We start from the raw sequence: 16,242 nt of genomic DNA on the forward strand, positions 1-16,242 counted from the left end.
GGCACTTCCGGGTACTGTTAGCCTGTTACAGGCGCTCAGTCCCCGGCGCGCTGCAGCACTGACGGCGGCTCTACTTCACTATCCAGTGAAGGAGACTGCGGGATCGGGAAGCGATTGGTCTTGTCAGCGGATGTTTGAAGGATGCTAAATGTCGACATAATTCTAACATTTAGCATCCTTCAAACATCCGCTGACAAGCCTGTAACAGGCTAACAGTACCCGGAAGTGCCGTAGCCGCCGGTGATTCCGTCGCCCCGAAGGTCCGTGCTTCGGTGTGCAGGCTGCACACAGATTCTCTACACCGGCCGGGGAGCGAGACGGAGGGACAGACAAACAAGCACAGCGGGGGACGAGAGGCTAAGACGACCAGAAGAAGAAGGGTAAGTATATGCACCTGAGGGTTACGGGACGCCGCACCCCCAGAACATATATCCCCCAACTTATATTTGCATTTGACATTTATATCTGCTGCGGTTAGCAGGATTAAAGACGGCCCTATTTAGGGCAGTGACAACACATTTAGCATTGTCTTTTGCGATCAGCAATTGGATCCTTTTATTCTTTATTGCAACTTTTTATTCTTAATTTTGATTGGATCATTTGGACACATTAATTATACGGACCTATGACAAGGGTCAGAGATTCTTGAAAATTAACGTACAGGAGGAAATTCACGCAATTGCATGGACTGAATTAACCCCGAATAGTTATAAAATTAACCCATATTATTTACTAAGTGCCTGGGAGGAGCACTGTGACTCCCCAATAAAAATCTAATTGGTACCTCAAGCTGACATTATTTTTATTATTAATATTATTATCTCTTCAACATCAATATAAGTTATGATTTACACCTGTGATACATTAATATAATTAAGATTACACAGATAAAGTGAACACTGACACCCCATAAGTTCATCATCAGGGGCTGATGACTGGCCTTTTGCCCGCTTGCCCTTATGGGGACGAAAGGACTGAGGCTGAAAAGACGTTGTCTTTTTCTCCTTTATACGGCAATACTTCCATGTGCCGTTTGGAATCTGCATCACCTGACCACTGTCGTGTCCATAAACAACTTCTGGCAGATATGGACATCGCACTTACTCTTGATGCCAGAGTGCAAATATCCCTCTGTGCATCTCGCATATATAGAAATGCATCCTTTAAATGCTCTATAGTCAATAAAATACTGTCCCTGTCAAGGGTATCAATATTTTCAGTCAGGGAATCCGACCAAGCCACCCCAGCGCTGCACATCCAGGCTGAGGCGATCGCTGGTCGCAGTATAACACCAGTATGTGTGTATATACTTTTTAGGATATTTTCCAGCCTCCTATCAGCTGGCTCCTTGAGGGCGGCCCTATCTGGAGACGGTACCGCCACTTGTTTTGATAAGCGTGTGAGCGCCTTATCCACCCTAAGGGGTGTTTCCCAACGCGCCCTAACTTCTGGCGGGAAAGGGTATACCGCCAATAATTTTCTATCGGGGGAAACCCACGCATCATCACACACTTCATTTAATTTATCTGATTCAGGAAAAACTACAGGTAGTTTTTTCACACTCCACATAATACCCTTTTTTGTGGTACTTGTAGTATCAGAAATATGTAACACCTCCTTCATTGCCCTTAACAAGTAATGTGTGGCCCTAAAAGAAAATACGTTTGTTTCTTCACCGTCGACACTGGAGTCAGTGTCTGTGTCGACCGACTGAGGTAAAAGGACGTTTTAACGCCCCTGACGGTGTTTGAGACGCCTGGACAGGTACTAATTGGTTTGCCGGCCGTCTCATGTCGTCAACCGACCTTGCAGCGTGTTGACATTATCACGTAATTCCTTAAATAAGCCATCCATTCCGATGTCGACTCCCTAGAGAGTGACATCACCATTACAGGCAATTGCTCCGCCTCCTCACCAACATCGTCCTCATACATGTCGACACACACGTACCGACACACAGCACACACACAGGGAATGCTCTGATAGAGGACAGGACCCCACTAGCCCTTTGGAGAGACAGAGGGAGAGTTTGCCAGCACACACCAAAACGCTATAATTATACAGGGACAACCTTTATATAAGTGTTTTTCCCTTATAGCATCTTAATATATATAATCATATCGCCAAATAAGTGCCCCCCCTCTCTGTTTTAACCCTGTTTCTGTAGTGCAGTGCAGGGGAGAGCCTGGGAGCCTTCCCACCAGCATTTCTGTGAGGGAAAATGGCGCTGTGTGCTGAGGAGAATAGGCCCCGCACCCTTTTCGGCGGGCTTCTTCTCCCGTTTTTCTGAGACCTGGCAGGGGTTAAATACATCCATATAGCCCCAGGGGCTATATGTGATGTATTTTTTAGCCAGAACAAGGTATTCTCATTGCTGCCCAGGGCGCCCCCTGCAGCGCCCTGCACCCTCCGTGACCGCTGGTGTGAAGTGTGTGACAACAATGGCGCACAGCTGCAGTGCTGTGCGCTACCTCATGAAGACTGAAAAGTCTTCTGCCGCCGGTTTCTGGACCTCTTCACTTTTCGGCATCTGCAAGGGGGTCGGCGGCGCGGCTCCGGGACCGGACTCCATGGCTGGGCCTGTGTTCGATCCCTCTGGAGCTAATGGTGTCCAGTAGCCTAAGAAGCCAATCCATCCTGCACGCAGGTGAGTTCACTTCTTCTCCCCTAAGTCCCTCGTTGCAGTGAGCCTGTTGCCAGCAGGACTCACTGTAAAATAAAAAACCTAAAAACTTTTTCTAAGCAGCTCTTTAGGAGAGCCACCTAGATTGCACCCTGCTCGGACGGGCACAAAAACCTAACAGAGGCTTGGAGGAGGGTCATGGGGGGAGGAGCCAGTGCACACCACCTGATCCTAAAGCTTTATTTTTGTGCTCTGTCTCCTGCGGAGCCGCTAATCCCCATGGTCCTGACGGAGTCCCCAGCATCCACTAGGACGTCAGAGAAAACAGGATTTTAATACCTACCGGTAAATCCTCTTCTCCTAGTCCACAGAGGATGCTGGGGTCCACTTCAGTACCATGGGGTATAGACGGCTCCTCAGGAGCCATGGGCACTCTAAGACTTTTCTAGAGAGTGAACTGGCTACTCCCTCTATGCCCCTCCTCCAGACCTCAGTACAGGAACTCTGCCCAGGGAGATGGACATTTTGCGGAAAGGATTTACTTTTAAGTTAACGGTGAGATTCATACCAGCTCACATTTCAACCATGCCGCACACATGGCATTCAACAAAACACATGCCAACGGACATGAACATTACAGCAACCGTGCTGAAAACATATTTAACAAAATTACAACTGCAGGTAAAGTACGCACTGGGCTGGGTGCCCAGCATCCTCTACGGACTAGGAGAAAAGGATTTACCGGTAGGTATTAAAATCATGTTTTCTCATACGTCCTAGAGGATGCTGGGGTCCACTTCAGTACCATGGGGTTATGCCAAAGCTTTAGTACGGGCGGGAGAGTGCGGATAACCCTGCAGCACCGATTGACCAAACTTGAGGTCCTCATCGGCAAAGGTGTCAAACTTGTAAAACTTAGCAAACGTGTTTGCCCCTGACCAAGTAGCTGCTTGGCAAAGTTGTAACGCCGAGACCCCCCGGGCAGCCGCCCAGGATGAGCCCACCTTTCAAGTAGAATGGGCATTCACCGAATTCGGTATCAGCAATCCTGCCGTGGAATGAGTGTGCTGAATCGTACCTCTGATCCAGCGCGCAATGGTCTGCTTAGAAGCAGAACACCCAATCTTGTTGGGAGCACACAGGACAAACAGAGCCTCTGTTTTCTGTATCCGAGCTGTTCTTGCAGTATAAATTTTCAAAGCTCTGACCACATCCAGAGACTTTGACGCAGCGAAGGTATCAGTAGCCACTGGCACAATAGGTTGGTTTATATGGAAAGAAGAAACAACCTTCAGAAGAAATTGCTGACAAGTTCTTAACTCAGCCGTATCTTCATGGAAGATCAAGTAAGGGCTCTTGTGAGACGAGGCGCCTAACTCAGACACCCTCCTTGCGGATGCCAAGGCCAACAGCATGACCACTTTCCAAGTGAGAAACTTCAACTCTATCTCGTGTAGAGGTTCAAACCAATCCGATTGAAGGAATTGCAACACCACGTTAAGATCCCATGGTGCCACTGGAGGCACAAATGGAGGTTGGATATGCAGAACCCCTTTCACGAACGTCTGAACTTCTGGAAGGGAGGCCAATTGTTTCTGAAAGAAAACGGACAAGGCCGAAATCTGGACCTTAATTGAACCCAATCTTAGGCCCGCATCCACACCTGCCTGCAGAAAATGGAGAAAACGTCCCAACTGAAACTACTCCGTAGGAGCCTTCTTGGATTCACACCAAGACACATATTTTCTCCAAATATGGTGGTAATGTTTAGACGTTACTCCTTTCCTGGCCTGAATAAGAGTGGGGATGACTTCTTTGGGAATACCCTTTTGGGCTAGGATCCGGCGCTCAACAGCCATGCCGTCAAACGTAGCCGCAGTAAGTCTTGATTCACGCACGGCCCCTGCTGCAGCAGGTCCTCGCGAAGAGGAAGAGGATCTTCTATTAGCAACTCCTGAAGATCTGGATACCAAGCTCTCCTTGGCGAGTCTGGGACAATGATGATCGCTCAAATCCCTTGTTCTTCTCACGATCTTGAGCACTGTTGGTATTAGTGGAAGTGGAGGAAAGACATACACCAACCGAAACACCCACTGGGTAACCAGTGCATACACTGCTATTGCTTGAGGGTCTCTCGACCTGGAACAATATCTCTGAAGCTTCTTGTTGAGACGATATGCTATCATGTCTACTTGAGGAACTCCCCAAAGACCTGACACCTCTGCGAAGACTTCTTGGTGGAGGCCCCATTCTGCATGTCTTCCTTCCCAGAAGAGGATCTTTGCCACCTCTGTCATCGCCGCTCTGCTTTTCGTTCCGCCCTGACGGTTTATGTACACGACTGCTTTTACATTGTCCGACTGGATCTGTACGAGTTGATCTTGAAGATGACACGCTTGTAGAAGGCCGTTGTAAATGGCTCTCTACTCCAAAACGTTTATGTGAAGACAGGTTTCCTGACTTGACCATCTTCCTTGGAAGCTTTCTCCCTGTGTGACTGCACCCCAACCTCGGAGACTTGCATCCGTGGTTACTAGGACCCAGTCCTGAATCCCGAACCTGCGTCCCTCTAGTAGGTGAGAACTGTGTAGCCACCACAGGAGCGAAATTCTGGCTTTGGATGACAGGATTATCTTCCGGTGCATGTGTAGGTGGGATCCGGACCACTTGTCCCACTGGAATACTCTGGCATGGAATCGGCCAAACTGTATGGTCTCGTAGGCCGCTACCATCTTCCTCAACACCCGAATGCATTGATGAATCGACACTCTTGTTGGTTTCAGAATTTGTTTGACCATTCTCTGGATTTCCAGAGCCTTTTCTACTGGAAGAAATACCCTTCTGTGTCCAGTATCATCCCCAGAAAGGACAATCTTGTAGTCGGTTCCAATTGTAACTTTGGAAAACTTATGATCCAACCGTGATGTTGAAGTACTGTCAGGGAGAGTGCCATGTTCTGCACCAACTTTTCCCTGGATCTCGCTTTTATCGAGAGATCTTCCAGGTCAGGAATTAAATTGACTCCTTGTTGTTGAAGGAGGATCATCATCTCCTGCCATCACCTTGGTGAAAACCCTCTGTGCCGCGGAAGGTCCTAACGGCAATGTCTGAAATTGGTAATGAAAATTGTTTTGCTAATCTCAGATAAGCTTGATGTGGAGGATAAATGGGAACGTGTAAGTAGGCATCTTTTATGTCTACTGACACCATGAAGTCATGAAGTCCCCCTCCTCCAGACTGGAAACCACTGCCCTCAGGGATTCCATCTTGAACTAGAACCTTTGCAGGTAGAGATTCAGAGTATACAGGTTTAGAATCGGTATGACCGAGTCGTCCGGCTTCGAAACCACGAATAGGGTTGCAATAAAACCCTTTCCCTTGTTGTAACAAGGGAACCAGGACAAAAACTTGATCCTGACACAATTTTTGTATTGCTGCTGCCATTTCCCTGTCTGGGATACAAGCTGGTAAGGTCGATTTGAAAATACGGCCTGGGAAATGTCTTAAAACTCCAGTTTGTACCCGTGGGACTCCATTTGTATGACCCACGGGTCTAGGCTAGATTGAACCCAGAACTGACTGAAGAGTTTCAGACGTGCCCCCACCTGAGCGGACTCCTGCAAGGGAGCCCCAGCGTCATGCTGAAGATTTGGCAGGAGCAGAGGTTGATATCTGCTCCTGTGATCCTGGAGATGCGGTGGACTTTATTTCCCTTTCCCCTTTCTTTACCCACAAAGGGGAACCTTTACCCTTTTTTGTAATTTGTGGGCCTAAATGACTGCATCTGAGAGTGATGCGTCTTTTTCGCCGGCACAGGAGCAATAGGCAAGAATGTCGACTTACCTGCGGTAGCCGCAGGAACTAAAGCATCCAGCCCATCTCCAAATAAGGACTCACCTTAATACAGGAAAGCCTCCATATTCCTTTTGGAATCTGCGTCAGCCTTCCATTGGCGAATCCACAACGCCCTCCGTGCTGAGATTGCCATGGTAGCGGCTCTTGATCCCAAGAGACCAATATCTTTCATGGTTTCTATCATGTACGCAGCAGCGACTTTGAGATGACCTAACGTTAGGAGTATCTCGTCTCGATCTATTGTGTCAATGTCTAATGACAAGTTTTCTGACCACTTTTCAATAGCACCACTCACCCACGCACAGGCAATGGTAGGCCTAAGTAGTGTCCCATTGGCCACATAAATAGATTACAACATAGACTCCAATTTGCCGGTCTGCCGGCTCCATAAGTGAAGCCGTCCCAGGTGCAGGGAGAAACACCTTTTTCCTTTAACCATGACAGGGCACTGCTTAAAATGGGGGGTGACTCCCACCTTTTCCTGTCCTCTGCATGGAAAAAGCTAAGCTGCCTGACTTCTTTTGGAAATCTGAAATTTCTTTTCGGGTTAAACCAGACTCTCTCCAAGAGACTGTTCAGCTCATGAGGTGGAGGGAAAGTTACATTACTTCTTTACTAAAGTAAGCCTGCTCCTGTGGTAAAGGAGGGGGCCCTGTAACTTCTAATACCTCCTTTATAGCTAAAAACATGTTTTGAATGTTTTTCGCTAACTTAGGACCTATTCCCCTGGAATCACTAGTGTCGACACAGGAATCAGCGTCCGTGTCGGTATCAGTTCATACTACTTGTGCAAAAGTTTATGTGACCCAGAGGGGTCCCCTGTGGATGAAAGGCAGAACTATTAAAAATCACATCTTCAACAGATTATTTTCAGTTTTCTGCATGAGACTGAGACTTATCCAATCTCTCACTGATATGATTCACACTATCACGTAACTCTTTCACCCAGTCAGGCTCTTGGTGTCACATTACAACTCTGTGTCCCTAACATGGCTCCCATAGAGGAAGAGCTCCCTGCCTCAGACATGTCACACACGTGCACAATCACACCACAGACACTCCGGGGCTTATAGGGGACAGACCCACAATAAAAGCTGTCAGAGGGACACAGAATAAACATTGCCAGTCCACAACTCAGCGCTTAAATAAAAAATCCCTGTGTCGTGTACTTTGTACACAGAGACTTTCAGGTATATATATATATATATATATATATATATATATATATATATAGTCAATAATAGGTTATAATACCATAATATACACTTTCCCCCCCTTTTTGCACTCTGATACTAAAATCATAAGTTGAGAGGAGAATCAGCGTTTCTTCCCTTGCTTTTTGCTGGAAGAAAATGGCGCTGAGCAGTGTGCTGGCTGCCTGAGGAAGAAGCCCCGTCCCCTGCAATGGCGCGTTCTTCCACAGCAAACATGAGGTAATATTTATACTGGCGGGGGTGTAGGATTGTGCCACGGCATAATATGCTACTTTTGCCAGTGTAAGAGTAGGTTTTCATGCTGCCCAGGGCGCCCCCCAACCCGCGCCCTGCTGTGCGCTGTGTATGGGTAGCATGTCCGTGCAGCGTTCCCGCTCGCTGCGCGGTACATTGAGCCATCACGATGACCGGAGCTGACGGCATGCTGTGGGAGTGAGCGCATAGCCGCAGCTAGTGTTCAGTACCCTTCAGGAGCTAATGGTGTCCTGTCAGCAAGAAGCAGAGCCATGAAACTATTTAGGAAGTTGCTTCCTACTTCTTCCCCCTAAGTCCCACGAAGCAAGGAGACTGTTGCCAGCAGTCTCCCTGAAAATAAAAAAACTAACAAAGTCTTTTCAGTGAAACTCATTAGAGCTCCACTGGAGTGCAACCAGTCTGTCTTGGCACATTTTCTAAACTGAGGTCTGGAGGAGGGGCATAGAGGAAGGAGCCAGTTCACACTCTAGAAAAGTCTTAGAGTGCCCATGGCTCCTGCGGAGCCGTCTATACCCCATGGTACTGAAGTGGACCCCAGCATCCTCTAGGACGTATGAGAAATACAAACTCCACAGGTAGGGCCATGGTGGGAATCTAACCCATGACCTCAGTGCTGTGAGGCGGAATGCTAACATTATATATATATATATATATATACACACACTGTGTGTATTTACATTTTCCTCTTAAAAGAATAACACTTCATTCTTAGAACCTACCTAATGATAGTAACATTATATGCAAAGAGATAGTCAGCATACAGATGGAGCCGCACTCATCTGAGGCGGCTCCATCGAATGCGTGCACTCCTGGCATGACTAGGTGATCCATCCGCCTAGTCAGGACCGGAGTGCACAGAGACGCTCTCCCATTCACATCTCCTTCACGCACGCGCCCCGGACGGATACGCTCTCCCAGACTACTGAATGGGACGTGCCTCCGTCACGGGCGCACGCCGGCCCGTACAGAGAGACTCTTATCATTAGGCGTGCCTGGGCCCGCGCACCCAGGCACAGACAGAACCACGGCTAGCATGGCTCCATCTGTATATCCGTTTTAGCACAAGTAATGAACAGATGAGCTCTGCTTTTAACAGGGATTGCTGGACAAATAGTAGAAGCAGTGCAAAGGCAATCACAACCAAGATCTTATCTTCTTAGAATGACCATTTTGTATTACCATCATATAACACAGGGGCGTAAGTTCATCCTAGTTGCCTGGAGGCAAGTTAGTGTTTGGTGCCCCTCTCCGTGTGTGTGTGTGTGTGTGTGTGTGTGTGTGTGTGTGTGTGTGTGTGTGTGATACACACACTAAATATAAATACATAAAAATAACACACATAACTTCCAGAATTATATCGATAGCTCTCTCAGCTGGTCTACAGGGACTGGAGCCTGCAGTGTATTGGCAGGAATCCAGCTATGCTGTGTGACAATTGCCGGTGGTTTAGGGTCAGACTCACAAGATTCAGCCATCTGCAGGATACAGAATCGGCATCCAACTGTGGGTCCCATATCACAGTGCAGCTGCAGCGGTGTGTGAACCGTCACTTGTTGTAGCACAGGGTGAGCAGTACCAGACAGGAGCCATCCTGTCCCCAATTACAGGTGTTAGCAGGGGTCTTGCGATAGAACCAATGAACTATTCAGCAGCAGGTGTGCCGCAGAGCTCCATTGGGAGAGTAGCGGTCACACTTGGATCCCGCTGTGAACCACACAGCTGCTGTACATGCAAGTGACTCTTCAGGGCTTGGAGCCCAGGTGCAGGTGTCTCCATTGCCTCTGGAAGTTATGCCCCTGATATCACATTGGGGTTGGATATAAGTTACAGGGTATGTGAAATTTGGGAGTCAAGGGAGCTATGCATGTCTTATCTTGGTAAGAAAAAATTCCATTTAGTAATCTTAATCTTGCAGTTGGGTTCCACGTAGGCTTGAACGAACACTAAAATAACACAATCTAAAAGGGAAGCATTCCACTACAGGCAAATGCAGCTCTACAGCCCAAGATGCCTGAAATGCAGTTATGCTGAAAACCATTATTTCAATACGTTTTTGAGGCTCCCTGAGTGGCATCCAGTGAAGTAATATTTCTTATGTGCAGTATTACAAAATAATTTACGACCACTGGAACAGACCGTTTATTGGCATTTTTTACCATCTTTTGTCAAATAAATTGTTCTGAGATCTCTTTCAGTTCTGAGACTTTGTTTCCTGTTTTCCCAAAAGAAAGTGCTAAACCTGCTTTTGTGTTTTTATCTATTGTAAGGTGGGGAGGTGAAGCCACCTAGGTTTAAGAAGCTCCTGACTGTTGCACTATCAGACTTCCTTTTGTGTTATCATGTCTTTAGGGGGTCATTCCGAGTTGATTGCTAGCTGCTTGCGTTTGCTGCGCAGCGATGAGGCTAAAAAACGGCACTGCAGCACAATGCGCACGCGCGTCGTACTATTACAACGAACAATGAAGTTTCACACAGGGTCTAGCGAAGTCTTTCAGTCGCACTGCTGGCCGCAGAGTGATTGACAGGAAGAGGGCGTTTCTGGGTGTCAACTGCCCGTTATCAGGGAGTGTTCGAAAAAACGGAGGCGTGGCTGGGCGTGTTCGTGACGTCAGAACAGGAACTGAACAGTCTGAAGTGATCGCAAGCGCTGAGTAGGTCTGAAGCTACTCTCTAAAACTGCACAAAATTATTTTGTAGCCGCTCTGCGAACCTTTCGTTTGCCCTTCTGCTAAGCTAAAATACACTCCCAGTGGGAGGCGGCATAGCGTTTGCATGGCTGCTAAAAATAAGAATTTACTTACCGATAATTCTATTTCTCGTAGTCCGTAGTGGATGCTGGGAACTCCGTAAGGACCATGGGGAATAGCGGCTCCGCAGGAGACTGGGCACAAAAAGTAAAAGCTTTAGACTAGCTGGTGTGCACTGGCTCCTCCCCCTATGACCCTCCTCCAAGCCTCAGTTAAGATACTGTGCCCGGACGAGCGTACATAATAAGGAAGGATCTTGAATCCCGGGTAAGACTCATACCAGCCACACCAATCACACCGTACAACTCGTGATCTGAACCCAGTTAACAGTATGATAACCGTAGGAGCCTCTGAAAAGATGGCTTCCAACAATAAACAACCCGATTTGTTTGTAACAATAACTATATACAAGTATTGCAGACAATCCGCACTTGGGATGGGCGCCCAGCATCCACTACGGACTACGAGAAATAGAATTATCGGTAAGTAAATTCTTATTTTCTCTGACGTCCTAGTGGATGCTGGGAACTCCGTAAGGACCATGGGGATTATACCAAAGCTCCCAAACGGGCGGGAGAGTGCGGATGACTCTGCAGCACCGAATGAGAGAACTCCAGGTCCTCCTCAGCCAGGGTATCAAATTTGTAGAATTTAGCAAACGTGTTTGCCCCTGACCAAGTAGCTGCTCGGCAAAGTTGTAAAGCCGAGACCCCTCGGGCAGCCGCCCAAGATGAGCCCACCTTCCTTGTGGAATGGGCTTTAACAGATTTTGGCTGTGCCAGGCCTGCCACAGAATGTGCAAGTTGAATTGTACTACAAATCCAACGAGCAATCGTCTGCTTAGAAGCAGGAGCACCCAGCTTGTTGGGTGCATACAGTATAAACAGCGAGTCAGATTTTCTGACTCCAGCCGTCCTGGAAACATATATTTTCAGGGCCCTGACTACGTCCAGCAACTTGGAGTCCTCCAAGTCCCTAGTGGCCACAGGTACCACAAAAGGTTGATTCATGTGAAACGCTGAAACCACCTTAGGGAGAAATTGAGGACGAGTCCTCAATTCCGCCCTATCCGAATGAAATATCAGGTAAGGGCTTTTATAGGATAAAGCCGCCAATTCTGATACGCGCCTGGCTGAAGCCAGGGCCAACAGCATTACCACTTTCCATGTGAGATATTTCAAATCCACTGTGGCAAGTGGTTCAAACCAATGTGATTTTAGGAACCCTAAAACTACATTGAGATCCCAAGGTGCCACTGGAGGCACAAAAGGAGGCTGTATATGCAGTACCCCTTTGACAAACGTCTGAACTTCAGGCACTGAAGCCAGTTCTTTCTGGAAGAAGATCGACAGGGCCGAAATTTGAACCTTAATGGATCCTAATTTTAGGCCCATAGAGAATCCTGCTTGCAGGAAATGTAGGAAACGACCCAGTTGAAATTCCTCCGTAGGGGCCTTCTTGGCCTCACACCACGCAACATATTTTCGCCAAATACGATGATAATGTTTTGCAGTTACATCCTTCCTGGCCTTGATCAGGGTAGGGATGACTTCATCTGGAATGCCTTTTTCCTTCAGGATCCGGCGTTCAACCGCCATGCCGTCAAACGCAGCCGCGGTAAGTCTTGGAACAGACAAGGTCCCTGCTGGAGCAGGTCCTTCCTGAGAGGTAGAGGCCACGGGTCCTCCGTGAGCATGTCTTGCAGTTCCGGGTACCAAGTTCTTCTTGGCCAATCCAGAGCCACGAGTATCGTTCTTACTCCTCTCCTTCTTATGATTCTCAGTACTTTTGGTATGAGAGGAAGAGGAGGGAACACATATATCTGCTGAGGAAGTCTGCTTCCCAGTTGTCCACCCCCGGAATGAACACTGCTGACAGTGCTATCACATGATTTTCCGCCCAGCGGAGAATCCTTGCAGCTTCTGCCATTGCCCTCCTGCTTCTTGTGCCGCCCTGTCTGTTTACGTGGGCGACAGCCGTGATGTTGTCCGACTGGATCAATACCGGTTGACCCTGAAGCAGAGGCCTTGCTTGACTTAGGGCATTGTAAATGGCCCTTAGCTCTAGGATATTTATGTGAAGAGACGTTTCCATGCTTGACCACAAGCCCTGGAAATTTCTTCCCTGTGTGACTGCTCCCCAGCCTCTCAGGCTGGCATCCGTGGTTACCAGCATCCAATCCTGAATGCCGAATCTGCGGCCCTCGAGAAGATGAGCCTTCTGTGACCACCACAGGAGAGATACCCTTGTCCTTGGAGATAGGGTTATCCGCTGATGCATCTGAAGATGCGATCCGGACCATTTGTCCAGCAGATCCCACTGAAAAGTTCTTGCATTGAATCTTCCGAATGGAATCGCTTTGTAAGAAGACACCATTTTTCCCAGGACTCTCGTGCACTGATGCACTGACACTTGTCCTGGTTTTAGGAGGTTCCTGACTAGCTCGGATAACTCCCTGGCCTTCTCCTCCGGGAGAAACACCTTTTTCTGGACTGTGTCCAGAATCATCCCTAGGAACAGTAGACGTGTTGTTGGAATCAGCTGTGATTTTGGGATATTTAGAATCCACCCGTGCTGACGTAGCACTACCTGAGATAGTGCTACTCCGACCTCTAACTGTTCCCTGGACCTTGCCCTTACCAGGAGATCGTCCAAGTAAGGGATAATTAATACGCCTTTTCTTCGAAGAAGAATCATCATTTCGGCCATTACCTTGGTAAAGACCCGTGGTGCCGTGGACAATCCAAACGGCAGCGTCTGAAACTGATAATGACAGTTTTGTATCACAAACCTGAGGTACCCTTGGTGAGAAGGGTAAATTGGGACATGGAGATAAGCATCCTTGATGTCTAGAGATACCATATAGTCCCCTTCTTCCAGGTTCGCTATCACTGCTCTGAGTGACTCCATCTTGAATTTGAACCTTTTTATGTAAGTGTTCAAAGATTTTAGATTTAAAATTGGTCTCACCGAGCCGTCCGGCTTCGGTACCACAAACAGCGTGGAATAATACCCCTGTCCCTGTTGTAGGAGGGGTACCTTGATTATCACCTGCTGGGAATACAGCTTGTGAATAGCTTCCAATACTGCCTCCCTGTCGGAGGGAGACGTTGGTAGAGCAGACTTCAGGAACCGGCGAGGGGGAGACGTCTCGAATTCCAATTTGTACCCGTGATACTACCTGCAGGATCCAGGGGTCCACTTGCGAGTGAGCCCACTGCGCGCTGAAATTCTTGAGACGGCCCCCCACCGTGCCCGAGTCTGCTTGCAGAGCCCCAGCGTCATGCTGAGGACTTGGCAGAAGCGGGGGAGGGCTTCTGCTCTTGGGAAGAGGCTGCATGGTGCAGTCTTTTTCCCCTTCCTCTGCCCCGAGGCAGGAATGAGCGGCCTTTTTCCCTCTTGCCCTTATAGGGACGAAAGGACTGGGTTTGAAAAGACGGTGTCTTTTTCTGCTGAGAGGTGACCTGGGGTAAAAAGGTGGATTTTCCAGCCGTTGCCGTGGCCACCAGGTCCGATAGACCGACCCCAAATAACTCCTCCCCTTTATACGGCAATACTTCCATATGCCGTTTGGAATCCGCATCACCTGACCACTGTCGCGTCCATAACGTTCTTCTGGCAGAAATGGACATCGCACTTACTCTAGATGCCAGGGTGCAAATATCCCTCTGTGTATCTCGCATATATAGTAATGCATCCTTTAAATGCTCTATAGTTAATAATATACTGTCCCTATCCAGGGTATCAATATTTTCAGTCAGGGAATCCGACCAAGCCACTCCAGCGCTGCACATCCAGGCTGAGGCGATCGCTGGTCGCAGTATAACACCGGTATGTGTGTATATACCTTTTAAGATATTTTCTAGCCTTCTATCAGCAGGTTCCTTGCGAGCGGCCGTATCAGGAGACGGTAACGCCACTTGTTTTGATAAGCGTGTGAGCGCCTTATCTACCCTAGGGGGTGTTTCCCAACGTGCCCTAACCTCTGGCGGGAAAGGGTATAGTGCCAATAATTTATTAGAAATCAGCTGTTTTTTATCGGGGGAAACCCACGCTTTATCACACACCTCATTTAATTCATCTGACTCAGGAAAAACCACTGGTAGTTTTTTCACACCCCACATAATACCCTTTTTTGTGGTACTTGTAGTGTCAGAAATGTTCAATGCCTCCTTCATTGCCGTGATCATGTAACGTGTGGCCCTACTGGACATTACGTTTGTCTCGTCACCGTCGACACTGGATTCAGTATCCGTGTCAGGGTCTGTGTCGACCATCTGAGGTAACGGGCGTTTTAGCGCCCCTGACGGTGTCTGAGACGCCTGAACAGGCACTAATTGATTTGTCGGCTGTCTCATGTCGTCAACAGTTTTTTGCAAAGTGCTGACATTGTCACGTAATTCTTTAATTACTACCATCCAGTCAGGTGTCGACTCCCTAGGGGGTGACATCACTAACACAGGCAATTGCTCTGCTTCCACATCATTTTCCTCCTCATACATGTCGACACAATCGTACCGACACCCAGCACACACACAGGGAATGCTCTGATAGAGGACAGGACCCCACTAGCCCTTTGGGGAGACAGAGGGAGAGTTTGCCAGCACACACCAGAGCGCTATATATATACAGGGATAACCTTATATAAGTGTTACTCCCTGTTATAGCTGCTGTATTTATATATTAGCTGCCAATAGTGCCCCCCTCTCTGTTTTACCCTGTTTCTGCAGGACTGCAGGGGAGAGTCAGGGAGCCGTCCTTCCAGCGGAGCTGTGAAAGAAAATGGCGCTTGTGTGCTGAGGAGAAAGGCTCCGCCCCCTTCACGGCGGCCTTTTCTCCCGCTTTTTTCAGGAAACTGGCAGGGGATAAATGCATCCATATAGCCCAGGAGCTATATGTGATGCATTTTTTTTAGCCATATAAGGTTTTTATATCGTTTTTATTGCGTCTCAGGGCGCTCCCCCCCAGCGCCCTGCACCCTCAGTGACCGGAGTGTGAAGTGTGCTGAGAGCAATGGCGCACAGCTGCAGTGCTGTGCTCTACCTTATTTGAAGACAGGAACGTCTTCTGCCGCCGCTTTCTCCGGACCTCTTCGCTCTTCTGGCTCTGTAAGGGGGCCGGCGGCGCGGCTCCGGGACCCATCCAGGCTGAACCTGTGATCGTCCCTCTGGAGATAATGTCCAGTAGCCAAGAAGCCCAATCCACTCTGCAGTCAGGTGAGTTCGCTTCTTCTCCCCTTAGTCCCACGATGCAGTGAGCCTGTTGCCAGCAGGACTCACTGAAAATAAAAAACCTATTTAAACTTTTACTTCTAAGCAGCTCAGGAGAGCCACCTAGCTTGCACCCTTCTCGTTCGGGCACAAAAATCTAACTGAGGCTTGGAGGAGGGTCATAGGGGGAGGAGCCAGTGCACACCAGCTAGTCTAAAGCTTTTACTTTTTGTGCCCAGTCTCCTGCGGAGCCGCTATTCCCCATGGTCCTTACGGAGTTCCCAGCATCCACTAGGACGTCAGAGAAATAAGAATTTACTTACCGATAATTCTATTTC

General features: G+C 48.3%; 1 protein-coding gene across 1 annotated transcript in view; it reads right to left on the bottom strand.

Annotated features, from left to right (window-relative positions):
• The window catches only part of PEBP1 (phosphatidylethanolamine binding protein 1), a 68,900-nt gene that overhangs the window by 15,894 nt on the left and 36,764 nt on the right, over nt 1–16,242 (bottom strand). The gene's annotated exons all lie outside the window — the stretch shown is intronic.

The sequence above is a fragment of the Pseudophryne corroboree genome, chromosome 1 (genome assembly GCF_028390025.1).
Source record: "Pseudophryne corroboree isolate aPseCor3 chromosome 1, aPseCor3.hap2, whole genome shotgun sequence".
NCBI lineage: Eukaryota > Metazoa > Chordata > Amphibia > Anura > Myobatrachidae > Pseudophryne > Pseudophryne corroboree.